General features: G+C 40.3%; 1 protein-coding gene across 5 annotated transcripts in view; it reads right to left on the reverse strand.

The window, feature by feature from the left end:
- The window catches only part of ARHGAP32 (Rho GTPase activating protein 32), a 282,949-nt gene extending 256,439 nt beyond the window's left edge, over window positions 1–26,510 (reverse strand). For 4 of the 5 annotated variants that reach the window (XM_057552731.1, XM_057552730.1, XM_057552725.1 and 1 more), the window contains exon 1: window positions 26,017–26,510. The gene's annotated coding sequence lies outside the window, so the exon portion shown is untranslated. The remainder of the gene's footprint in view (window positions 1–26,016) is intronic. The other variant, XM_057552728.1, reaches the window with a different exon arrangement.
- Window positions 26,511–26,714: the final 204 nt, after the last annotated feature.

Genomic DNA, 26,714 nt, shown 5'->3' on the forward strand with positions numbered 1-26,714 from the left:
CGCAGATTCAACCAATCACAGACCACGTAGTGCTGTAGTACTTACTACTGGAAAATATCCACATGTAAGTGGACCCACACAGTTCACACCTGCACTGTTCAAGGGCCAACTCTGACGTACCATACATGATGACGTGTGTCACATGGGAACGTGAAATGCACACTGTCACCAGAAGGCCCCTACTTCCCTGACTCCTTCCCATTCTCCAGCCCCCAAAGAAAATAAGTTATGAATGACTCATATTGAAGAAAAATAACTAATATTTTAGTTTAAAAACTTATGATTTCCCCCAATTGATTCAACATGAAATGGAAGGGGAAAAGAAGGCAGGATACTGAGGAGAAATTTCTTCCAACTGACAATATCACATTGTGACTAACAAAGATCACCGCCTTTAAATGTCAGGCACAGATGATTCAGTCTTCCAGATGGATTCGTCTTATTTTTATTTTACTATTCCTGTTTCATCTTTTTGCTTCAAAAATCCCAAACACAGTATCCACAGAGTTGGTCATAATAAACAAAACAGCTGATTACTTACAAATGAGAAAATTAAGCCTCAGTGCAATTAAATATACACATTTGAACTAAATATTTGATTACTGCACACAGCAGTGATTTATGCTAAAAGTGAGCACTGAGTTTAAATGTGATGAATAATTTAATTCATCACATTTTCTGTTTACTCAATAACAGAAAAAAAATTGTTTTCTGTTTACTCAATAAATCTGAAAATCCACTAAGAGGTTAGAGGTCCTTACTGGGTTCTCTTGACAGCTAAGTAGATTAAGCCAGTATTTCAGTCAGCTGGTTGAGGGATGTGTATGGTAGAGGGTGGAAGGCATACAGAATGAATATTAACTCCACATAACCGGCTGACAATCACCAGTTAGCTAAGGCCATCTTAAAGAAAAACAAAGATGGTAAAGAACTTAACACTAACAGTTAACAAAACCCATTATAAAGCTATAATAATTAAAACAGTATGCTACTTGCACAAGGGTAGAAAAACTGACTGATGGAACAGAATAGAATCATGTCCAGAAACAAGCCACACATCTGGTTACCTGATTTACGACAAACCTAACGCTGTAGTGGAGGAGAAAGGATAATCTTTTTAACAAATGGTGCTGACTCCACTACATAACCATATGGAGAAAAATGTTTTGTGACCCCTCCCTCATATCTAGACAAAAGTCAATTCTAGATGGAGGGAAGATCTACATATAAGAGGTAAAATAATGAAGTTTTTAGAAGAAAATATAGATCATCATCTTTGTGATGTTGGAGTAGGCAAAGATACTTTTTAACATTACCCAAAAAGCACTAACCATAAAAGAAAATCTGATAAATTGGATTATATAAAGACCTATTCCTCAAAAGACAATTAAAGAGTGAAAGAGCAAATCACAGAATAGGAAAAGGTATTCACAATACAAATATCTGACAAAGGACTAGTATCCAGAATATAAAAAGGACTCCCACAAACAGTAAGAAAAGACCTACAACTCAATAGAACATGGGCAAAAGACAAACAGGCACTTCACAAAATACACACCCACCAGAATGACTAGGTTAAAAGCAATGACAAATCAAGTGCTGATGAGAAGGCAGAGGAGCTAAAACTCTCAAGCACTGATACCCTATGATCCAGCAATTCCATTCCAAAGTACATACCCAACAGAATACTTACATATGTTTACCAAAAGAATGTTCTTAGCAGCAGTATTCTTAAGTCAAGACTGGAAACACCCCAAGTGCCCACCAACAGTTGATGAGATAAATAAGCTGGGATATAGTCACACAATGGAATGCTACACAGCAATGAGAATGAATGACCTATAATTATATATAACAATATGGACAAATCTCACAGAAATGCTGAGCAAAAGAAGCCAGACACAAAAGAGTACATTCTGTATGATTCCATGTATATACAATACAAATACAGGTAAAAACTAATGTATGCTGTTAGAAGGACACTGATAATCCACGAGGGCAATAGAGGAACTTCTTTTTTTCTTGATCAAGATGCTGGTTACACAGATATGTTCAGTTTGTGAAAAGTCATAAGGTTGTACATGTATGATCTGTGTACTTTCCCCGTATGTACATTACACCTGAATAAGTTTTTTTTTAAAAGGGAAACGGTCTCCACAGTTAACCTTGGTATGGAGGGAGATCAGGTCATCAGTCAGATTCCTGACTGTGCTATAACTACCTGAAATCCTCTCCATTCAGAGGGAGCTCCAGTAGTTTCACTATAGATTATGTAGCCAGATGAAGCCAGGAACTAAAATGAAAGAGAGGATGAAGTGACAGTGGGAGATGCTAGACTATTTATGAATACTTCCTCACATTTCCTCAGACCTCCTTGGTAACCAATATCCATCCAGCTGGATATCCAGCTGGTCCAATCAAGTCTAAAAGACAGAAATAATTCCAAAACTCCCAAGGTCTTCCGGATTTGAAGTTAGATAAAATCCCTTGTTAAATTATAATGAGACGATTCCAAATCTCCAGGAAGCAGATCATAACGGGCATGTAAATAATTATATCAGTTAGGAATAATGTTCTGATGCATGTAACAGGAAGCCTAAATTATACTGGTTTAAGCAAGACAGGGGTTTACTCTTCTCATCAAATGGAAGTGCACAGAGGCACTTGCTGACACTGGTTTGGCAGCTCAGGAATACATGGGGGAAGATCTCTGTAAATCTCCTGGCTTTCCTCTAAAGGCCTCTAGAATACTGGTCTAGCCCCAGGCATGGTCTGATTTCTACGCAGGAGGAAAAAAAACAGGTAAAAGGGCTTTCAAAAGAACTTCATCCAGAAATTTCTGCCTACATCTCACTGACCAGAACTATGTTACATGGCTGCTCGGGCTGGAAAGGAGGCTAAGAAATGTATAGTTGTTTTAGCTAGGCCTACTTCTGCTTCTAGCAAAACTTTAAGTTCTATTAGAAAGGAAACATAGGGAAATGGATATCAGATAGGCAATGAGGAATCTCTGCCATAGCTATGATCAGTACTTGATGTCTTTACTAATACTGAATATATTTTTTTAATCTAGCAATTTACAAGTCTGTGGCTCATGGCACTAGAGGCAATGTTCTGTGGTACAACTCTGGCAACTATTTTTCCGAAGCATTTTTCACACTATTTCCCACAGGAAGAAATCTAAAAGTTCAGGCCCTGTAACATCACAAGGCCAGGCACACCCACCTTTCTCCAGCTAGCAGCTAAAGCTCAATGTCCAGATTGTTTTCCTTTCATATTTCAATTTTAATCTTTTAAACCGGAAATTACAAAAAAGTTGAATGATTTCTAAAATACCCAGTTCTTAGATGTAGTAATAATGAATCCGAAAAAAAAAAAAAAACAAAAACAGAACTTCTTAAATTCTAAAGAGAGTATTTATTTCCTGACAAATTTTTTCAGAATGAACAGTGAATTCTCATTCTGCCCTTTTCTGACCTAAAGCATTATTCACCATTCAACCAAATTAACTTTAGTTAGCCTCTGCCATCTCATAAAGTAACATGGCACTTTTCTGCTGAAATACAGTTATCAGAACTCAAACATGTCCTCTCGATGTAACAGATGTGAATAATGCTATATTCAACCAGTATTTCCCATATTCTTTAGTCCTCCTCTTTATCCTTCCCCTGAATAAACCATCCATTTTAATAAAATAAAGTAGACTATTCAAAAAATTATTTTCATCCAAATCAGTAACAATACATTTACTGGAAGATTTTTAAAGGGGAATATTCAATTCACTAAATGTTACGTCGCAATTTTCGAGCAGTCTGTCAAATATATTCTCTATTTTGTGCAAAGGTTTGCTTGTTCTCTCTTAAACAACTATCACATTAAAGTTTAAACTAAGTTCAATACATATCACAGGAAAGACTTTAAAACAAAGCAAAACTGAATAAAAGATATACATCAATTAACCCAAGGAAGCTGAATTTAATTTTTTGTAATCTTCAAAACATTTAAGGATTTTCTCCTCTACAGGATGCCTCCAGTTTCTCCTGTTTCCTTTAGCTGGGATCTGAGAGGCTCTCATCTGCAGCTGTCTGTAACTCCTCTGCTCTCTTTTCAGCCCCACTCGTCTCCTAGCGCCCACTCTTCACCTCCCTTCCTTCGGGTCTCAGCCACAGTCTTCTCCGCGCTACATCTCTGCCTCCAGAGGAGCTGGTCTCCAGGATAACAAACATCTGGAGGCCATGCTCATCTTAGGCAATTTAAACAGGCCTAACAAGAGTCTGAAAAACTTCTGGCAGCAAATTGTTATATTTCCGGCTTCCCTCGTGGCGCAGTGGTTAAGAATCCGCCTGCCAATGCCAGGAACACGGGTTCGAGCCCTGGTCTGGGAAGATCCCACATGCCGCAGAGCAACTAAGCCCTTACGTCACAACTACTGAGCCTGCGCTCTAGAGCCCGCGAGCCATGACTACTGAGCCCGCGTGCCACAACTACTGAAGCCCACGCGCCTAGAGCCCGAGCTCCGCAACAAGAGAAGACACCGCAATGAGAGGCCGGTGCACCACAATGAAGAGTAGCCCTCGCTTGCCGGAACGAGAGAAAACCCGCACGCAGAAATGAAGACCCAACACAACCAGAAATAAATAAAATAAAATAAATACATTTATTTTTAAAAATTGTTATATTTCATAACAGTAGCTGATAAATCAAGACTCAAGGCTAAACCTCCTAAGTAACTTTCCATAAGAGTGTGATGAACAAAATTCTCCAAGTAGCAATAAGTTAATAAGAATTTATGTTAAACTTCTGGAAAATCAGGATTTTAATATATAAAGACATAAAGACATACATAATACATAAAGACATTTAGAAGAGTTATCATAACTACCATACTCATTTTTCCCACCTTAACTCTTACCACTCACAGAGACAAAGCTCCTCCTAAAGTCAGAGACTCAATCCCAATGGCCCCGGTTAAGCAATATGACCACATATATCATAACCTATAAACCAAACCATGGTGCTGACCACTAATCAGAAAGAGAACTGGGCTTCCCTGGTGGCGCAGTGGTTGAGAATCTGCCTGCTAATGCAGGGGACGCGGGTTCGAGCCCTGGTCTGGGAAGATCCCACATGCCACGGAGCAGCTGGGCCCGTGAGCCACAATTGCTGAGCCTGCGCATCTGGAGCCTGTGCCCCGCGACGGGAGGGGCCGCGATAGAGAAAGGCCCGCGCACCGCAATGAAGAGCGGTCCCCGCACCGCGATGAAGAGTGGCCCCCGCTTGCCACAACTGGAGAAAGCCCTCGCACGAACTGAAGACCCAACACAGCCAAAAATAAATAAATAAATAAATAAATAAATAAATAAGAAAATCCTTTAAAAAAAAAAAAAAAAAAAAAAGAAAGAGAACTACCCAAAAGTATACAAAAAAAATACACAAATGCATTACTGATAGGAAAGAGGAACTACCTCAAAGCACATGCACTACTCAATGGTGAATCAGTGCATTAGTTTCAAATACAAACTTCCTGCTTTATTAATCATGGGTGAGAGATATGCAACAACATAAGCCAGAGGCAGCTTTTCACCGAAATGGTAATACTAGTATTGATTCCTTAGTCTTTCCAAGGACAACAGACTTGAAATAAAACCTTGTTATCTGAGCCCAGTTTGAACACTGGCTAATGCAACCAAGACTCAAACGCCGAGCTACTCTATATTTGTAAAAGAGATACTGCATTTATGGTATTCTCATATTGAGAGATATTACTAGATTTTTATTAACCACCTTGGGATAAAGGAAAAAAAACACTAATGCAAATGCCATTATTCCTACTTTCTCACACAAAAAAATAACACTTTTCCTGTAGATTTATTAACCCACTCATTCATTTGCCAAATATTTATAGGTTTCACTGACTGAATAATGCCCAACCTTTAAACAATGTAAAAAAGAAAGCTAAGGAATTAGTGTGACCCGGATACAGAAGGACTTTTCAACCAGAAGAGCTGCAGGATAGCTTTTACGAAGAAGATAACAAGAACTGCAGAGGAAGAAACCACAAGCATCTACCAGATTAGTCAATGCATAAAACAGCAGTAATTAACACTGCCATTTTTGTAAGTGGAGACAATATTTTTATAGAGACTATCACTTTGGGATATGAATATCTAATTAGATTTAGCTGTGTGGACATGAGATTCCTCTGGGACTAATAAGAATTTCTTCCAATTAAGCTTTTTGTTTTTTGGGTTTGTGCTTTTTTGTTTTTCTGGAGGAGGGTCACTCAACAATTCCATAGAAAGCAAAGGAAAAGCACATCCCAAGTCTACTGGCAGCTTTTCCCATCCTCAAACAATTCCTTGTTCAGACGCACAGCCACAGAAGTTCAAAGGTCACTGGCGTCTTTGTACTCAGTTCCATGGTAGTTACAAACAAACTTTTGTCCCCATTCCTTCAATGACATGGGCTGCAACAACTACACTGACTGAAATTTTACATCTGAGGCCTACATGTGCATTACTTAAATGAAGGGCCATAGTATTTCATTTACGCTTCAGCCATAAATTATTAAATCTCTTTTGTGAAATAAAATAATTTATTTACCTGGGCATAAATGAATGTTGATTCTAGCCAAACACAAAGAACATCACTGACAGTAATGGTCTTACAATTTCTTGTCATAATGATCATACTTCCTATAACATGATTTAGTAAAGTTTTTGTTAAAGACTTTTTCAGGGTTTTTCTCATCCTTGTTGCCTTTCTCTATTTTAAATCATACCCACATGATAAAAAGTAAAGAAATTTATTATGGGCTTTTATACAGAGTTGTAAATCTAAAAGTTCTTTCTTAAAATGTGACAATAAATACATCTAAATAAGAAATCTCAAAGTTATAAAATTTATTTTAAAATAAAAGAGTCTAAAGAATATGTTTGAAAAATAGTATAAATACAGTAATATAATTTAGAATACAAGTAATTTTACCTTTATGCATATACTTTAACAACTCTTTAAGCATAGAAGTCAAACATTTAATTGTTAAAACTGTCCATTTAAGCCAATTTTTAAATAAATTCCTACTACTTTCATGTGCTAACAGCAACCTCCAAAATCTATTCTCATACAATACTTTTATTATAGCTGAATAATTAATCAAAACATAATTACCCAAAAAATTAACCAGTAAGTAATCCAAAAAGGAATTACATAAGCATCTTTGAAAAAAAAAAAAGTTTTAGCAGCAGAGCTGCTAAATGAACACAAATCAACTGAAGCATGATGCTGGAAGGACTCTGCCGGTACAAAGATAAGAGGCAGTTTCCTCCGCAAAGAAAACTTTCCAGAACTGTTTCTAACTAAGGCAAACACTCTGGAAGGCTGAAAAGACTTCTGAAAACTTACTGAGCCTCCAACAGTGTGCTAAACACCATACTCCTCAGAGCAAATGGGTCCAAGATCACAATGTTTTTAATGTTAAGGAGCATGCAGTGGAAAGGAATACAGCTGAAAGAAGCAAAAAGAATGAACTGCATATACCAAAGATCACAGAAATACAGAAATATTGCTGAAATGGAGTATAAGGTAGCTCTGGACAGGGCTAAACAAAGGAAGAGGGTCTAAAGTGAAGGAAAAGTTATTCCAGATCTTGTTGCATGAACTTCAGTGACTCAGAAATACTTCTAAACCACTAGGGCCTTTATCACCTCATTTAACCAAGCATTTCTTTTTTTCTACTTCTACTAAAGTCCTTAATCCTAAACACTAAGAATATCATAATATTTTTCATATCACTAATCTAGCTAAGACTAAGCTAAAGGATTTTCTAAACCTCTTCTCCTGTTTCAGACCTTCCCTTTCTACCTTCCAAGAGGTTAGCCTATAAACAGATCAGCTCCAGTTACGTGAACTCAGTTCTCCATATGCTGAAGCCCAGGCCCCTGTTTTGATTAGACAGTAATGCTAAAAGAAAGAAAACCAAGCATTTTTTTCTGTTTCCACCTCTTCCTATGCTAAGCGAGCAGGTAATGAGGAATTCACCAAATAGTTTTCAAGACATACTCTTAAGCAACTAAATGTATGAGAACTGCTTCCTACGAGGAGCAAAGAGCTGATAAGCAACTTGTTCTGTTTATCGAAGTAACAGACTCTAAACATGTCTAGGAATCTAAAATGATTCCTAGAATACTAATGGTGCAAAGAAAAAAAGGGCAAACTGATCATATTAGAATCTTATTTAGCAGGAAATTAATATGCTACTAGAAATGATATATAGAAATTCCTATAGAAAAAAATATTCAAATTCTGGTGATTTTTATAACTAAACGTATTGATGTTTATGGCTAGCCATTGCCGTATCACCATATGATAAGTGAAGATGGAGCTTCATATAAACAGGGAAATGGGGACTTCCCTAGTGGTGCAGTGGTTAAGAATCCGCCTTCCAATGCAGGGGACACGGGTTCGAGCCCTGGTCCGGGAAGATCCCACATGCCACGGAGCAGCTAAGCCCGCGAGCCACAACTACTGAGCCTGCGCTCTAGAGCCTGTGAGCCACAACTACTGAGCCCGTGAGCCACAACTACTGAAGCCCGCACGCCTAGAGCCCGTGCTCCACAACAAGAGAAGCCACCGCAATGAGAAGCCCGCGCACCGCAACGAAGAGCAGCCCCCGCTCACCACAACTAGAGAAAGCCCGCGTGCAGCAACAAAGACCCAACGCAGCCAAAAATAAATAAATAAATATTTATTTACTTAAAAAAGAAACAGGGAAATGTCTGCCTTTCACACACAAATTAAGAGAAAATATGGAAATCTAACAAAATGTTCACAAATATTTACTTATGACAGAATAAATTGAGCATGCCACAAAAACTAAATAGAATTAAAATATACCTTTTGAGCTTTTAATTTTTCTTCAATTTCTAAAAAAGTTTATACTGTACTATATTTAATATTATTCTAGCTGTCTTATTTTTTTTAACTTCTAACAATATAGGTAGCAAAAGAAAACCCCTACTTTTTAATCCCCTACAAATCCACTTCTAATAGGTAGGTAGTAAATATCTACTGAATGAATGCTGAGTTATTAGTTTAACCAAATTTACAAATAAAGAGCTGTAAAATCTGGCTAAATCTACTATTTTAAAACCATTTCAAAATACAGTTTACACACTTAGGGAAGTTTTTAAAACATCAGGTCAGAATGTATCCCTACAAGAGAGAACAGTTGAACATGCATATGGAAACCTGTTTGTTTTCCCAAATGTATCAACAACAAAGTCAATTATTAAACACTACCTTTTAAATACACCAAAAAAGAAAAAGAGCTTTTTTTTAAATCTGATTTAAAAATGGGCAGAGGACTGAATCGACATTTTTCCAAAGAAGACAAACAAGTGGCCAACAGGTACATGAAAAGGTGCTCAACATCACTAATCATCAGGAAAATGCAAATCAAAACCACAATGAAATATCACCTCACACCTGTTAGAATGGCTGTCCTCAAAAAGACAAGAGACAATAAGTGTTGGCAAAGATGTAAAGAAAAAGGAGCCCTTGTGCACTGTTGGTGGAATGTCATTTGGTACAGCCATGATAGAAAACAATATGGAGATTTCTTAAAAAGTTAAAAACAGAACTCCCACCTGATCCAGCCATCCCACTTTTGGGTGTATATCCAAAGGAAATGAAATCACTATCTTGAAGAGCAGCACTATTCACAATAGCCAAGACATGGGAAGAACCTAAGAGTCCATCAAGGGATGAATGAATAAAGAAAATGTGGTATACATACAACAGAATATTATTCAGCCAAGAAAAAAAAAGAAGGAAACAATATGTAACAATATGAATGGACCCTGACAAATACTGTATGTTCTCACTTATATGTGGAACCAAAAAAAAGCTGAATTCATAGAAATAGAGAGTAGGATGGTGGTTGCCAGGGGCTGGGGTGGAGGAAACTGAGAGATATTGGTCAAAGGGTATAAACACCCAGCTATAAAATGAATATGTTTTCTGGGGATCTAATGTACAGCATGGTGATTACATTTAACAATACTGTTATTATACACTTGAAAGATATTGAGAGTAGATCTTAAATGTTATCACCACACCAAAAAAAAAAAAAAAATGGTAATAGCCTGTGGGGATGGAGATATTAACTAATCTTATTGTGGTAATCATTTTGCAATATATACTGTATCCAATTATCAGCTTGTACATCTTAAACTTTTACGTTACATGTCAACAATATTTCAATAAAGCTGGGGGCTGCGAAAGCTCTAAAAAAACAGAGTATGAAAGAAATCAAACAAAACCTTTTCCAACACTTGAATTATATAGCCTGAATAGGACTATTTTTTATTGTTGCTAAATTTAAAATATCACCAACTATACCAATTTTCAAGCATCTTGGGCTCTGCAAAATTACTTAATGCCATTGCACAGTGATTAAGTAATGATTACAGCTTTAGAAAAGAGTATATTTCATTATACATACAGTTAATTCATGGGAGACACTCCATTAGGAAAAAGAACTTTTTAAAAAAAGAGTGATTCATTTTTTGAAGACCTTACTTTATCTAATAAGAATGCTGAAACCCAAAATTACTATCTTCCAAACTTAACAAATGCCGCTGACATACTTAAAATCAAATCTCAAAGAATAAAATTCTTACAACTAGCTACACAAATTCTGGTATCCCTATCAATGTAAGTATCTTAAAATACAAGATCTGAATTGACCTTAAGTTTAAACCACCGTAGGACACACAGAAAAAAGATATCTTTTGGCACTAACCCTTTGATCCTGAGTATAAAAATGAAAAGAAGTCGGTCTGAGCCAGCTGTTAGGCTATTAAATTAGCCCTGCATCTCAGCACTAAAGAAGTCAAGACTTTCTCATATTAACTCTCTAGCCAACTTTGCATAGAGAAAAATGGTTCTCCATAATCACAAGTTGAACCTCAAAGATACCTAGATAAGCTAGCATTTTTCACTGACATCCATGGAAGAGCTTCAGATGTTTTGCAAACATTCGATTTGAAGGTGTTCCCATACATCATTCCCTATGCTTAAAACGATAACAGGCAGAAATTTTAAAACCATAATATGCACATGTTTTCAACACAGTGGAAACCACAAATGCATGAATTCGTGTTATAATAATCAGCAAAAATAGGTGAATATTATACACTGATTTTTTAGATGAATACATAATAACAAAATACTAATTATCACTAAAACCCTGGAGGTCCACCTATGATTTTGTTTGAGGGGGGGGAAAAAAAGGGTTTTGTTGCTGGAAAAGTTTGAAAAAAATCACTGACTTAGTGCATGGAGTTGGCAACCTATCAGAACTGGGGTGCAAACACAGTAACCAGGTTACTGACACTTAATTTTCCTGGGCGAAGCCTACAACACACAAAAAGACCTCACGACCCTACAAACCTCCTTCATCTTACTGCACCAAATATAAATTACTTTGCGGTAAACTAATTCTTTTTTTTAATGTATTAGTATTATCTATCAGTCACATCTCAATATCAATCACCTCATCTATAAAATCAGTAGGAATACTTGCATATATGGGCAAATGATTTCCAACAAGGGTACCAAGACCATTCAACTGAAAAAGGATAGTCTTTTCAACAATGGTATTGGGGAAAACTGGATATCCACATGCCAAAAAAAAAAAAAAATTGGACCCTTATAAGATACAGAAAATTTAACTCAAACTGGAGTAAAGATCCAAATAAAAGAGCTAAAACTATAAAACTCTTATAAGAAAACGTAAGGGAAAAACCTCAGGACACTGGATTTGGCAATGATTTCTTGGATGTGACACCAAAAGCACAGGCAACAAAAGACAAAATAGATAAGCTGGACTTCATCAAAATTAAACACTGTTGTGCATCACAGGACACCATCGACAGAGTGAAAAGGCCACCCACAGAATGGAAGAAAATATTTGAAACCACATATCTGGTAAGAGATTGGTATCCAGAATATATAAAGAACTCCAACAAGTCAACAACAACAAAAAACCTGATTTTAAAAAAATGGACAGGGACTTCCCTAGCGGTCCGGTGGTTAAGACTCTGCACTTCCACTGCAGGGGACATTTGATCCCTGGTCGGGGCACTTAAGATCCGACATGCCGCATGGCGTGGCCAAAAAAATAAAAATTAAAAATGGACAAAGAACTTGAATAGACATTTATCCAAAGAGGATATGAAAATTGACAACAAACTTCTGAAAATAATGCTCAACATCACTACCACTAAGCCAATGCAAATCAAAACCACAATGAGATATCACTTCACATCCATAAGGATGGTACAAGAAAAAAAAAAAAAAAACAGAAAATTACAAATGTTCATGAGGATGTGGAGAAATAAGAACCCTTGTGCACTGTTGGTGGGAATGTGAAATGGTACAGCTGGGGTCGAAAATATTATGGTAGTTCCTCAAAAAGTTAAAAACAGACTTACCATATGACCCAGAAATTTTACTCCTGGGTATACATACAAAACAACTGAAAGCAAGATCTCAAAGAACTACTTGCATCCATGTTCACAGCAGCACTATTCACAATAGCCAAGAGACAGAAGCAACCCAAGTGTCCCTCAATGGATGAAGAGATGAATAAAATGTGATATATACATACAATGGAATATTATTCGGCCTTAAAATGTAAGGAAATCTTGTCACATGCTACAACATGGTTGAACCTTGAGGACATTATGCTAAGTGAAATAAGTCAGTCACAAAAAGACAAACAGTGTATGATTCCATTTATATGAGGTACCTAAAGTAGTCAAATTCATAAAAACAGAAAGTAGAATGGTGGGTACCAGGGGCTGCAGGGAGGAAGAAATGAGATGTTTAATTGGCACAGAGTGTTAGTTTTGCAGGATGGAAGAGGTCTGGAGATCTGTTTCACAACAATGTGAATATATTTAAAACTACTGGACACCTAAAAATGGTTAAGATAGTAAATTTTGTTATGTAAATTTTACCACAATAAAAAAAAAACAGTATGAGTAACTACCTCATGGGGCAATTGTGATAATAAACCAGATAATACATGTAAGGGGCTTAGAATAGTTTCCAGCATATCAATAATAAATAAATGTTAGCAGTAACAGCAGCTACTGATAGTATTAAAAAGACAGATATGTATCATTTAGTGACACTGAATCGTGAATTGAGGGTTATTAAAAAAAAAAAAAAGCTTTCCTTGAAAATCAAGCAAGAGAGTTTAGTACGTGTAGTAGCAAGAGCATTTAATAAGTATAACAGGAATACAGAACCTCTGATGGTTCTTGATCAGGCAGAGTAAACAGAATTAAACTTTAGTTTAAGAAGGTAGGTATAGCAATCTAGAACAAAGGAACACAAAATCAAGTCTGGGAAAATTAACGTAAAGAAATTGAGAAAGGTGCTACAGTGATGTTCCAGTCATGCCTTGCAACTCAAAAACAAGGGAAAAGAGAACTGGTGTTAGAATGCTAAGCAACCATCCCTTCAAATCTGTGCTTTTAAGCAATAAATACAACTTCTCATAGAAGTTATGTTGGTTAGCAGGTCAATACCAAAATGCCAGCTAAGTTTCATATATTTCACGTTTTTACCCATCAAAAGTTCTAACAAACATAAGTACTATAACATAAAAAGCCTAACCTTTTCTAACTCAGAAAGCCTTTAGCATTAAATCCCAGATTCTCTAGAAGCAACACAGAAATGAATAAAAACATCATGCTCTAATGTCACTGACAACCTGTTCCCAAGCAGGGAGTAGGAGAAACTATCTCTGATCCATTCTAGCACCTATCACCATGATGCTGTTGGCTAAAACCACACACACATATTCAAAGTAAAACCTTGACTACTTAAAACCTTTAGAGCAGGGTTTCTCAACTTGGCACTACTGACATTTAGACCAGATAATGAGAGGGCCGGGGGGTGCGGTGAGGGGGCCTGTCCTATGCATAAGTAACAGAGAATTACTTATTCCAAATGTTAAGAATATAAATCTGGGAAACATCCCTTTCTCAGCTCAAGTTAAATGTTTAGAAATCATTTCACATTATTTATAGACTAGTACTGGGGGAAAGCACAGGTACTTTGAGGTTAAACAGACCTAGATTTGAATTATGAATCAATCCAGCACTTAGGTAACATGAGTAAGTGAGGTTACTGAGGTTTAAATAAAATAACTTTTGTAAAGATCAATACAAAATGGGCACTTGGGCTTCCCTGGTGGCGCAGTGGTTGAGAATCTGCCTGCCGACGCAGGGGACAGGGGTTCGAGCCCTGGTCTGGGAAGATCCCACATGCCGCAGAGCAACTGGGCCCATGAGCCACAATTACTGAGCCTGCGCGTCTGGAGCCTGTGCTCCGCAACAAGAGAGGCCGCGATAGTGAGAGGCCCGCGCACCGCGATGAAGAGTGGCCCCCGCTTGCCACAACTAGAGAAAGCCCTCGCAGAGAAACGAAGTCCCAACACAGCCATAAATAAAATAAATTAATTAATTTTTTTAAAAAATGGGCACTAAATAAAAAGGGAAGTGAATTTACACTTAACATGCCAGAACTTTTTTTAATCATAACTGGTTTAGGAAAGAAAGATTTCTAAAACGTATTGCACATTTTCCTGCTTTAACGTAATCTAACCTTTTATAAACAATGCAGGGTGACCATTTCAAACAAACGTCACTGTAACAACTAAATAGGACACTACTTTAGGGAAGAGAGCTATCAAAATGCATAACATACAATTAAGTTGCAAGACACTGGATGAATTGTTTGAATCTGATAAAAATGATACCAATTAATAGAGATTAAATGTCAAGCTGAGTCTTCAGGTTAAAAAGTAACAATAAAGGGAAACAACATAACAGAAGTTGGGACAGAAAAACTCTAAAAAATGTAATTGCCTGCATGCCCTAAATGAACCAGAAGTGATAGGCTGTCCAAAAAAAGTACAAGAAAAAGAATTTGGGTTAGTAGAGAGAATACACCAGAATAAGAGTCAGAAGAATGGAGTTCTAGTTTCGACTGCCCTACTTGAGTGAGAATGTGTAGCTAGATTAAGCCACTTAACCTGGACCTATATCCTCATTAATAAGAAGGGCACAAACCTACTTTGACACCTCCAACATCATCAGGCGGACCAAATATTAATGTTGATAAAAATGCTCTCAAAGCTGTATGTAAACACGTTATACCATGAGACCTGCATAGTCACCACACAGCAGTCTAGAGCAGGGTTTCTCAGGCCTTTTGCACTTAGGACACATACAGAAAATGACAGTCCAGATACAGGCACACGGCAGTAAGCAAGCCATGCTGCTGCTGGTCAACAGCGATCAGCAGAAGCTCTTGCCACTCCGTCACTGATAATCCTCTCTGAGGAATAAGGACATCAGTATTTCTGCCCTATCTGTAACACATTCAGAGTGCTGTCTGGCACACTCGTTAGGAAGCTCTAATTAAAACGCGATGTCTAATTTGGAACACTTGTAAGAGGGAATTTAACTTTTTCCACAATAACTGGCTCTGGGAAACAGAATCAAGAGTAGAGTCTGACGATGACAGAACAGTAATACCTTGGACCTAAGCAATAAACCCCTGTCCTAGGCCTGGATCTTTGAAGGGCCATGCACTGGCCTCCCTCTGACCACACCCTTGACCATGCATGGGGCCAGCTGATCTCAGGACTTAAAAGGTATGCCCAACTGCAGCCTACACACCCAGCCCTCATTTTGCCAGGACCCCAGAACTTCCTGGCTACTTCTAGGCTTTGCTCAGGTCTCTTCCCTGAGTGAGTTGATCCTCCCAATGGCAGATGACCCCACCACTGGTATTTACATCGCTGGGTCCAAGGGATGATCAAAGAGCTGCTGTCTGAAAGGTGAACGGGGATGCACGGATTCAAGTGTCCACATATGTGCACATGCAAAAAGTCCCTCATGCAAGGAACCTGGAGGGAGAATGGAATCTTGGGTTGAAGGCTGGGTCTTTGCCCTTTACCATGTTCTGGAGCAGAACTCAGAGGAATCTGAGAATTCCCTGTTTGACCCTGAGTTAGGTCATTATGAAATTTTCTTTGTTATGGTAGGCAATGCAACATCTGTATCAGTTAGCTTGATTAATAACTTGTAAACAGCTCCTGGAAAAGGAGCTAAAAATCTTAGGCATATGAGGAACAGTTGAAGAAAATAAGTATATTTAGCCTGGAAAGAGAAAAAGTTGGTGGGAAGATCAAAGAACCAGCCATTTTTCCATGACAGCTGAAGGCCATCATGTGAAAAACAGAGCAGATCTGTGTGGTGTTGGAAATGCAGGCAGGTACATTCCACTCTAATATAATGAGGAATTTTTAAAAATAAGAACTTTTAAAAAGAACTGGGCAACAACAAGGTCCTACTGCATAGCACAGGGAACTATATTCAATATCCTGTGATAAACCGTAATGGAAAAGAATATGAAAAAGAATGTGTATATATATGTATAATTGAGCCAATTTGCTCTACAAAAGTAATTAACACAACACTGTAAATCAACTATACTTCAATAAAAATAAAAAAAAAAAGAATTGGGCTGTCAGGTGAGTAACTGAGTTTTCAGTCACTGAAAATACAGAAGCAGAGGGTATGTGCTTCTCTTCCAAGGAAAATGCAGAAGAAACTCTGATACTGGGAAAAGGTAAAACTATGTATAACCAGAAGGCCTATATAACTGCAGTATGAACGTGTAGCTCTATATGCAGAGACAAGTGGTATAAGACACAAGGCAAAATGGAAGTTAAACCCTGAAGTAACCTTTCTCTCTTAAAAAGTCCCTGCTGTCAGCTTACTCTTGTCATTTGCCTCCTCACAAAAATCGAGGTAAATTCCTCCATTCTACAAAATTACTTACTTAAGACTAAAGCAGCCTTGTCTCAAGGGATTTTTCCCATCCTCCGGAAAATCACAACCTTCCCTGCTGCTCTCAGGATGCTCTGATTTATCATTATCACTGAAAAGCTTGTCTTCCCATCCCCACGATGGATGGTACCTCTCCGGCATCAACAAATATGTTTTAATAGGAAAGCCAGGGATACAGTACATATCTAGACAGAGCCCGTGCCCCTCAAACAGCTTGCAGAGAAAGGGATTATAAATGTAAAACATAAGCAAATAAATCAACTAAAATGAAGAAAATAAAATGGGGTAATATAGAAGAGAAAGACTGCGGTACTGCATGTACACAGTAATCACAAAGGCCTCTCTGGGGTAGAAGGCAGTCACACAAAGATCTGAAGGAAGTACATTCCAAGCAAAAGGAACAGCAACTGTAAATCCCTGAAAAGGTACATGCTTAGCTTCTTCAAGAGATAAAAAAAAGAGCATCATCCACTATACACCTATTAGAATGGCCTAAATCCAGAAAGCTCACACCACCAAGTGCCAGCAAGGATGTGGGACAGAAGGAACTCTCATTCACTGCTGGTGGCAATGCAGCCACTTTGGAAAACAGTTTGGCAGTTTCTTATAAAACAAAACATACGTTTACCATACAATCCCACAATCACAGTCCTTGGTATTTACCCAAAGGAGTTGAAAACATGTCCACAAAAAAACTGCACACGGATTGTTTATAGCAATTTTATTCATAAATGCCGACACTTGGAAGCAACCAAGACGTCCTTTAGCAGGTGAATGGATAAACTGTGGTACATTCAGACAATGGAATATTATTCAGTGCTAAAAAGAAATGAGCTATCAAACCATGAAAAGACATGGAAGAAACTTAGATACACATTACTAAGTGAAAGCAGCCAATCTGCAAAAGCTACATACTGTACGATTCCAACTATAAGACACTGTGGAAACGGCAAAACTTTGGAGTCATTAAACAGATCATGAGTAGCCAAGGGTTGGGAGTGGGGGGAGGTGAGGGATGAACAGGAGGAGCACAGGGGGTTTTCAGGGCAGTGAAAACCACTCTGTGTGACACTATAATGGTGGATGTATGTCATTATAAATCTGTCCAAACCCACAGAATGTACAACACCAAGAATGAACCCTAATAGAACTGCGGACTTTGGGTGGTGATGGTGTGCTGTCACAGCTCCATCAGTTGTAGCTAACGTCCCGCTCTGGTGGGGAACGCTGGCAGTGGAGAAGGCTGTGTGTGTGAGGGCCGGCAGGATGCGGGAAATACCTGTACCCTCTGTTCGATTTTGCTGTGAGCCTAAAGGTGCTCAAAAAAAAAAAAAAAGTCTATTAAGGAAAAAAAAAGAAGAATCACATCATTGTGATTGCAGCCCTGTGAACAAAGGAGAAGACAGAGAAAGACGACGAGGTTGGCGAGGAAGCAAGGCGCCAGACCGCGCCCTGCAGACATGCTGGACGACAGTGTTCGTCGCGGTTGGGGCTGTCCTGTGCACTGCAGGATGCTCGGCATCCCGGGCTTCTACCCACTGGATGCCAGCAGCACACTCCCCCTGCCACCCGTCCCCCCGGCCTGACAGCCAGACACTGCCAACCGTCCCCTAAGGGCAAGATCTTCCCCAACTAACAACCGCTGATACAAGGCCTCATAAGTGGCCACAGTGGAGATTTTGTTTCCATAATAAACCTTTAAGTTTTAGTTTTAGTGTTAAGTGTATTGGAAAGTCAGTAAACAGGTGATACAATCTGATTAACATTTAACATTATTTTTGGCTCCTGTTATAGGACAGGTGAGGAAAATAAGGGCAAGAGTAGAGGCAGGGAAGTCTGCTGGCAGTTTTCCAGAGGAGAAAGGCTGCCAGCCTAGGTGTTAACAGTGAAAAAACTATTAAAAAACGTAGTCACGTCCAGTTTGTATTCTGAAGGTGGAGCTGAGGGGACTTTAATATGAGATGAGAAGAAAAAAATGGAGGATAACCCCAGGGGTTTTGGCCTGCACAACTGGGTAGACAGTGGTGTCACTTCACTTGAGAAGATGAAGACTTCGTAAAGGTGGAGGAAGAGCAAATGAAAGAAAGAGTAACTCATAGTTCTGCTTTGTTCATGTTACATTTGAGGTGTCTATTAGACATCCAAGTGGAGGAATGGCGTTAGATGAGTCTAGAGCTCAAGGGGAAAAAAAAAGGTATCTGAGCTCCCTCAGCATATAAATGGTATCTGAAACCATGAAAATGGATGAAATCACACGAGGCGAGCCCAGGGACACTCCAAATTTTAGAGTGGGGGGTGGGTAGAGATAAGCTGCAAAAAGACATAGAGAATGAGTAGCTACGAGGTCAGAGAAAGTAGTTGGCCAATGTGAAATGCTGATGAGAGGTCAATAAGACACTGTTGATCACTGGCTTTGACAAGACACAGGTCGTTGCAGCCTTGATTAAAAACAATGTCAGTGAGTGCAGAAACAGGAGCTCAAACGGATCAGGCTAAAGAGAGAATCAGTGGTAAGGAAGTAGCCACAGCAAACATAAACCTCTCCTGTTGCAAACGGGAACAAAGAAATTGGGCAACAGCTGAAGGGAAACATAAGGTGGAGGAGAGGCTGGTTTAACAGAGGTGATTTATTCAGTTAAGGTATTAGGGGCTCCAACAAGACAAAACTGTATTCCCTTCTCACTTAACCACCCAGAGATAAATGAGCAGTAGTAGGGCGGCTCTGCTCCACGAGACCATCCGAGGACCCATCTTACTGATCCATCCCCGCTAAAGTGCTGCTCTCACCAGCAAGGTTGAATAACAGGCACCAGCACTACATTCTCCTGGCAGAAAGGAAGAGGAAGCAGAAAGCAACCTGCTTTCCTTTCTAAGGCCATGACACAGAAATCACTCACATCACTTCTGGTCATATCCATTTACCCAAAGTTCATCATGTGGTCACATCGAGCTGTAAGAGGGAGGCTAGGAAATGTAGTCTAGTTGGGCATCCATGTGCCAGAGCAAAACTGAGGGCCCTATTACTGAAATGAAGCTGCAGAGAATGGCATTTGGTGAACAGTTAATCATCACTGCTGCAAGTAATATAAGGCATGTCTGCATACTAAGAGAGATGATCCAGTAAGGAGAGAATGATAATTCAAGGAAAAAAATAATGGCAGGAGTGAAAGCCTTAAGGGAAAAATGAATGAGATCCAGGGCTCAGAGTTATTGACCCAGAAGCAGGGACACTTTGGTCTCTTGTCACTTCTCACATGCTTGACTTTTCCAGAAGAAAAGTTGCCCCTTGAATGCATTTCCAGCAAATTAAAGTAACCCTTTCCTTCTATCCAGTAAATCAAGCAATTATGCAAAATGAGCATAAAAATCTGGCCTGGATTGAGCAGTTCTCACTTGAGCTGTCTCCTAACAGGCTGATTCAAAGATGCTGCCTCTCTGTCAAAGAGAATATGACCAAATTTCAGAGCTGGAGACAGTCTACAAAGCTCATGTTACAAATGTTCAAGGCCACAAGGCCATAAAGCCACAAAGTATCCTCTCCAATAGTACACCCAAGTCCTCGAACTGCCAGATCAGGGATCATCCCACTGTCCCCTTGTCTACTCTTTTATAGATATTCTTTTTCATAATATAGTTTATCTCCCCAGTGGAATGAACACTTCCTAAGGGCAGAGACTCAATGCCACCTTCTTTCATATCTATCTTCCACTGCATTTAGCATGGTACAAAATACTCACTTGTACTGAATGGATACTTTTCAGTTCACTGATAAAAGAGATTTGATTTCCTGCATCCTACCGGAGCCAGGATTGTTACCGAATCCGGAAGACCACTGGATTTCAGGTTCTCCTCAGGTAGAAGGTCAATGGAAACTGGGCAAGTGCAAGAGGATGGTCCCTACTTTAAAAAAAAATAATAATAATCAGAGAATCATGGAATTTTGGAGCAAGAAAGGATCTTAGAGACCTGTAGTCTGACCCCTCATTTTACATATAAGGAAAATGAGCTTTAGAGAGATGAATTACTCGTCCAAAGTCACAGATTATTTACAGCAGAGCCAAGACAAGAACCCAGGTCCTGACTTCAAGTTCAAATCTCCTTTCTGTTAAACAAAAATCTCCTTTGTCTGTCCTTAATATACTAGGTAATTTATAAAGTACATATAATATGTTCTTCAAAATTGTTGAAAATACTACTCATCTTAAGAGTCCTTTTACCATATACCTCTCCAATAAAAAGAGGAACAGGAATTACTGTTTCCATCCTACACACAAGGGAATAAAAACAATGCAATCAAATGGCCTGCCCAAGACCACAAGGCTGAACCCCAGATAATAAAAATTTTACTATTTTAAGGGAAAATGAATGGAATATTTATTTTAGAATTCTTCCCCAGAGCGTGGTGCCTATCTTTCCTAACAGAGACAATGTAAACATATCATACCACGTGGGTCACGTATGCTTTTCCACTCAGTGCTTTCCATCTCCACAGCCTCCAATACTAATGTATACTATGATCCATGGCATAAAATAAAGTAGTAAATGAATATATGATCATAAGCCAAACAACAGGATCTCCCTGAAAATCAGAATTCTACTTCCACTCTGAACATTCTGATTCATAAATTTCTTATGAGAAATTAGACCAAACACCTTGTTTCTCACTTCCTTTTACCTTCCTAACACAATCTCCTTTAAATACCAAGGAAGTCCCCTTGTCCAGGTATACTATTAAACTATAAACACCTATTTTACCAAATCTTTACGTTTTGCTACCATGGGGAATATCCCCTCTCAACCTGCATCTCTTCAAAGAGGAAATCTCTGGTTGGTTTTGTTGTTTATATGTTTTAACCTCAAAAGAGAATACTGTCTCCACGTGGGTCTTCTTTAGGCCTCTACTGCTTTTGAGGTGCTACAATTAGAACCCTGCAGTGTAGTTTTCCAGGGGCTGCAGCTCTACAGTTTGATGAAAGGCCCTCTGCCCCACCAAGGACAGAATGGGGACAGCATGAGTGCCCTCCCATGTCTCCCTTGGATCATCCCACTGAATGTAAGCAACATCCAAGGTGTAAAACTGCACAATTTGTAGGATGGCAAGAGTCACACTGGCCCCAATTCTGTTCTGTTTGACTCAGTCAGAACAATGGCCTCTGTTTATTTGCTCACTCTTAGTTTAGGATTAATGTTAAATAAACCAGCACTTGAAGTTGGGAAGCACATCCAATTTGTCAATTGTAAGATAATTTAAACCAAATACTTCAGAAAGCAGCTTAACATCGAAGCTTCTAGATAGTACACTAGGTCTATCTTTAGGGAAAAAAATTAAGTTTTATTATTCCAATTCTGAAGAGAATATGAGAGAGATGCTAATGCAAATCATAAGGAAGACATAGAGTATCAAATACATTAAAAAAGTTATCTAACCCTGGCCTTATTTAATGTATTTTCTCAAATATCTGTCTCAAAAAAATAAAAACAGGAAACACCAAAACCAACAGAGAACTGGTATTTAAATTCAGCTTGCAAACATACATTAATACCAAGAAATTATCAAGAACCAGGATCTCTGAAAAACGAGCAGAATTACCTTTTCACCCATTCTTAATCATCTAAATAAGCAAGTGATTAATAAAAATACAGTACAACATATGGGAAACTTCTCAAGCTATTCCAATTATCAGCTGGTAACTGAACTAATTGTTTCAGTAAAGGAGAAAATTCCATACCAAGTAGCATACCACTCAGGAGAACAATTCTACAATACTGGGGCAAGGTGATGTGCAATATTTTAGGCTTATTGTTTACACTAGAATTTATGATCACTGTCATGTATAACTTACTAAGTACTTACTGTATGCCTAAATCGTATTAAGCTTTGACATGTAACATTTCATTTAATCATCACCACAACCTTCTAAGACAGATTCTATATTCTCTGATTACAAAGGAGGTACCTGAACACCAAGATGTTAATTTGTTTGTCCAGGATCAAAGTTTATATCACAGCTGGTACTCAAATACAAGTCTATCTGACTCCAAAGCAAAAATTAGTACCTTTCCAGGGGTCTTAACCCCTATAATGCTATGATAGGAAATAACACTGTGCTAAGTAAAGCAAAAATTTTAAGTCCTACATCAAAGATTGGCAAACTTTTTCTGGAAGGGGCCAGCTATTAAAATTTGGGGGCTATGCAGGCCATACTGTCTCTGTTGCAAGAAATCAACTCTGCTGCTGTACTGCCAACGCAGCCACAGACTATACATAAACAAGTATGACCGTATCCCAATAAAACTTTATTTATGAGCACTGATATCTGAACCTCATGTAACTTGAACATCATGAAATATTCTTTTTATTTTTTTCAACCATTTAAAAATTTTTCATTCTTAGTTCATAGGCCATATAAAATACAAGCTGCAGGCCAGATTTGGCCTACATGCTGAATTTTGCCAATGTCTGTCCTAAATAATGCAGACAAATACAAAATATTTTTTGCTAAACAGCTCTTTTCATAACTCCTAACTTGTAATCTCCTTTAATATTCTGAACTGATACTTTAAAGAAGCTCAAAGTCTCAATAAACTTGACATCTGTCCCAAAATACTCAAAAACTCCAGAGTCCAAAACTGTAGACACCACATATGGATTTCCTAAGAATGAAATAGAATCACAAGATTCTGGAACTCAAAGAGATCTAACACATTCTAATTCCTAACGTGCATTTTTTAAAAGTGATATTAAGACATTTAAAACAGTTCAATACTAAGTTTATAGGTAATGACAGTAATACCTTACGCATATAAGAAGTATTACAAAGCATTTTCACACCCTTTCTCTCATCTGACCCCTCCTCTGTAAGGAAGACAGTGCAAACCTTCTCATCCCCATTTTACACCTACGGAAAACAGGCTCAGAAATGTAAATAACTTGCCCAAAGCAGGGACGAGGCCACACAGCTACTGAGCAGCATAACTGCAACTTCGACCTGATTTCAAGTCCTCGCTGCCTCTTAACTACTTCCATGGACATCAAATTTCACATTAATGGGTTAAACCCTTAAGATTTTCAAGAATATTTGTCAAAATCTTTAAATGCAATGAAAACGTTTAGTTCATTTCACTCGATTTTTATTCTGCTATCACAGTCTTCTGAAGAAAACAGCTGCTAATTCTTGACGTTTGTTAAATGCATTTAGACTCAATAGTGAATCTATGTGTACTATGCAGACAGTACACCCAGACCAGCTTAGAAAGGGGAAACTGCTGAACAAGTCATCTGAACAGAGAATAAGGGAAAGAGAAATGGAGATGAATGAACTGCCATTAAAGTCTTGGCCCAACTGTGGAATAGCTTCTGGTGATTGGAAAATAATGTGGAGGTTAGGAAAAGAAAATAAGAGGAACGTAACTACTGGAATTCAAACCAACATCAAAGACTCTAATGACAGTTGAGCCTGCCTGTCTGCTTCTTGGTCTCTCCCTAGAAAACAAAAAGTTATATAACCAACGAAGGTTCTTCCAACTAACATTTCCTCTGTGGCCCACTTACACGCTATCACCCACCTCAATGTGCATCACCATACAGTAAAAAACTGGGCTTCCACCCCAGCTAGGTCTGGACAAGTCTCTGTCCAAAGTGCTGCTTTATTCCACGGACGGCTATAGGAACGATGGTATGAAGATAACCAGCTTGAGCATAGTTCCAACCTCACACCGTTCTAGAATACTTATTCTATAAAGCATCACACACCCAATTTTAGGAATGAAGTAGACTCCAGATATTCCTGAAAATGGTAATCACAACATCATAATATCCCATCTTCACAAACAGCCCTATTAAAAAATAATTCACACCAATGAGGGCCTGAAAAACTTTGAGGTCGTGCCGTAGCAGCAATTAAAGCTTCTATTTCCTTCACTCTCAAGTTGACCAAATGTCAAGATGCCGAGTTAGATTTCAATTTACCCAATAAGGAAAAATAATGAATCACAACAGTCACTACCCAAAAATATTACAACCAATTCAATTACTGATTCAAACTAGCACATTTTCTGGACTCTAAGAGCCACGGCACTCCAGCACCATATGCTTTTTTTCTTCCAACAGAAATACAGATACAGACAACGTTTACAAAAGCAACCAATGTATCAGAAGTTATTCCCATTCAGACTGACTTAAAAGGTCTAAATCTGTGCCAAACAAAACTCTGAAAGAATGGAAAATAAAAGAGGTGCTGACAACAATGCAATGTGGCCCAGCTGCCAGCTACCCATGTAGCATCATGCAGTGCCCCAAGCAGTTTAAAAGCAGACTGCAATTCTGCATGCGGATCAAAATTATAATGCTCCAAATTCTATTTCCTAAAAGATAACTATCAAACTGCATCCCAAGCATCCTGCTGGGGGTCTCTTCCTCCTCCTCCCCCCCCCCACCTTCCTTAAGCTTCAGCAACAGAAGGTGGAGTTATAAAGGGTCCAGAAGTAGACTACAGCTAAGAAATCAGCTTTGACTTTCTCCCTCTGCCGTTTCTCGTCATCTGTTTGGGTAATTTTTTAATATGAATATTTACTCAAGTCAGCAAAACGAGAAAGGCAAGACGGGGGCGTGGGGGGGTGATGGCGGGGGAAAAGGGCACTAAGTCACCAGCACCGTCCAATGTGCAGTGGCAACTTCAGCCAATTAGAAAGATGAGAGGGAAAACTCCACGGGTGCGCCGGCGAGCACGGCAGGGGGCGGGCACGGCGAGGACGCCCCCGGAGCCCCCAGGCCCGCCGCCCGCGCCTCGGGTCCGGAGCGCCGCAGCAGGCCAGGAACCGCCCGGCCCGCTCCGACGAGGCCGCGGGGAAGCGGCGGGCGCGGGAGGCAGCGGCCGGAGCGCGGTCCGCCCCGGGAGGCCAGGGAGGGAGTCGACGGGGACGGGGGAAACCCGAGATGGCCTTCTAAGAACATTCGATCCCGAACCTTTACTTTAAAAAGAATTTCTCCCGACAAGGAAACCCAGGCCCCCGCAGCCTTCCCCTGCGGCGCCTGCCCACGTCACCGGCGCCCCCGGCCCTCCCGCGGCCCCCGCCTTACCGAGCCCCGCGGCTCCGCCGCGCCGCCGCGGCGTCGCTGCGCCCCGCTCGCCGCTCCGTGTCTGCCCTGCGGGGCGCCGGGCCCGACGCCCTCCTCCTCCTCCTCCTCGTCCTCGTCCTCGTCCCGGTCCTCGCCGCTGCCGAGCACCGCCCGCGCGCCGAGCCTAGCGCCTGGCCGCCCAGGGCAGCCGCGGGGGCTCGGCCGGGCGCCCCCCGCGCCAGCGCCTCATCCCGCCGCGTCGCCCCGTCAGGCTCGGGGGCGGGGACGCCGGGCTCCGGGCCGCGGCCTCGGAGTCCCCACCTCCGACACGCACCGCGCTCGCCCTCACCCGGCCGAGTCGGCCCCGGGGACGCAGTCCTCCGCCTCCGAGCCCCTCGCCCGCCGCCTTCGGGCCGCCCCCGCAGCGCCCCCGCCCCGCTCGCGGCGCGCGCGCCCGCCGGAGCCCGCCGTCGGCCCGGCCTCCGCCTCCCGCGCTCCGCCTCCTCCAGCGCCCGCGACGCCCGCAGCGGGGAGAAGAGGCGCGCCGCCGTCGTCGCGGGCACGAGCACGCGCGAGGAGGGCGGGCGGAGCGCGCGCGCGGCCGAGGGCGGCGGGGGCGCGCCCGGACCTCGCCTGCCGTTGTCCCGGGAGCGCACGTGCGCGGCGGGAGGGCGGCGAGAGGCGCGCGGCTCGTCCCCGCCGCCCCCCCCCCGCCCCGA

Source organism: Balaenoptera acutorostrata, chromosome 9 (genome assembly GCF_949987535.1).
Source record: "Balaenoptera acutorostrata chromosome 9, mBalAcu1.1, whole genome shotgun sequence".
NCBI lineage: Eukaryota > Metazoa > Chordata > Mammalia > Artiodactyla > Balaenopteridae > Balaenoptera > Balaenoptera acutorostrata.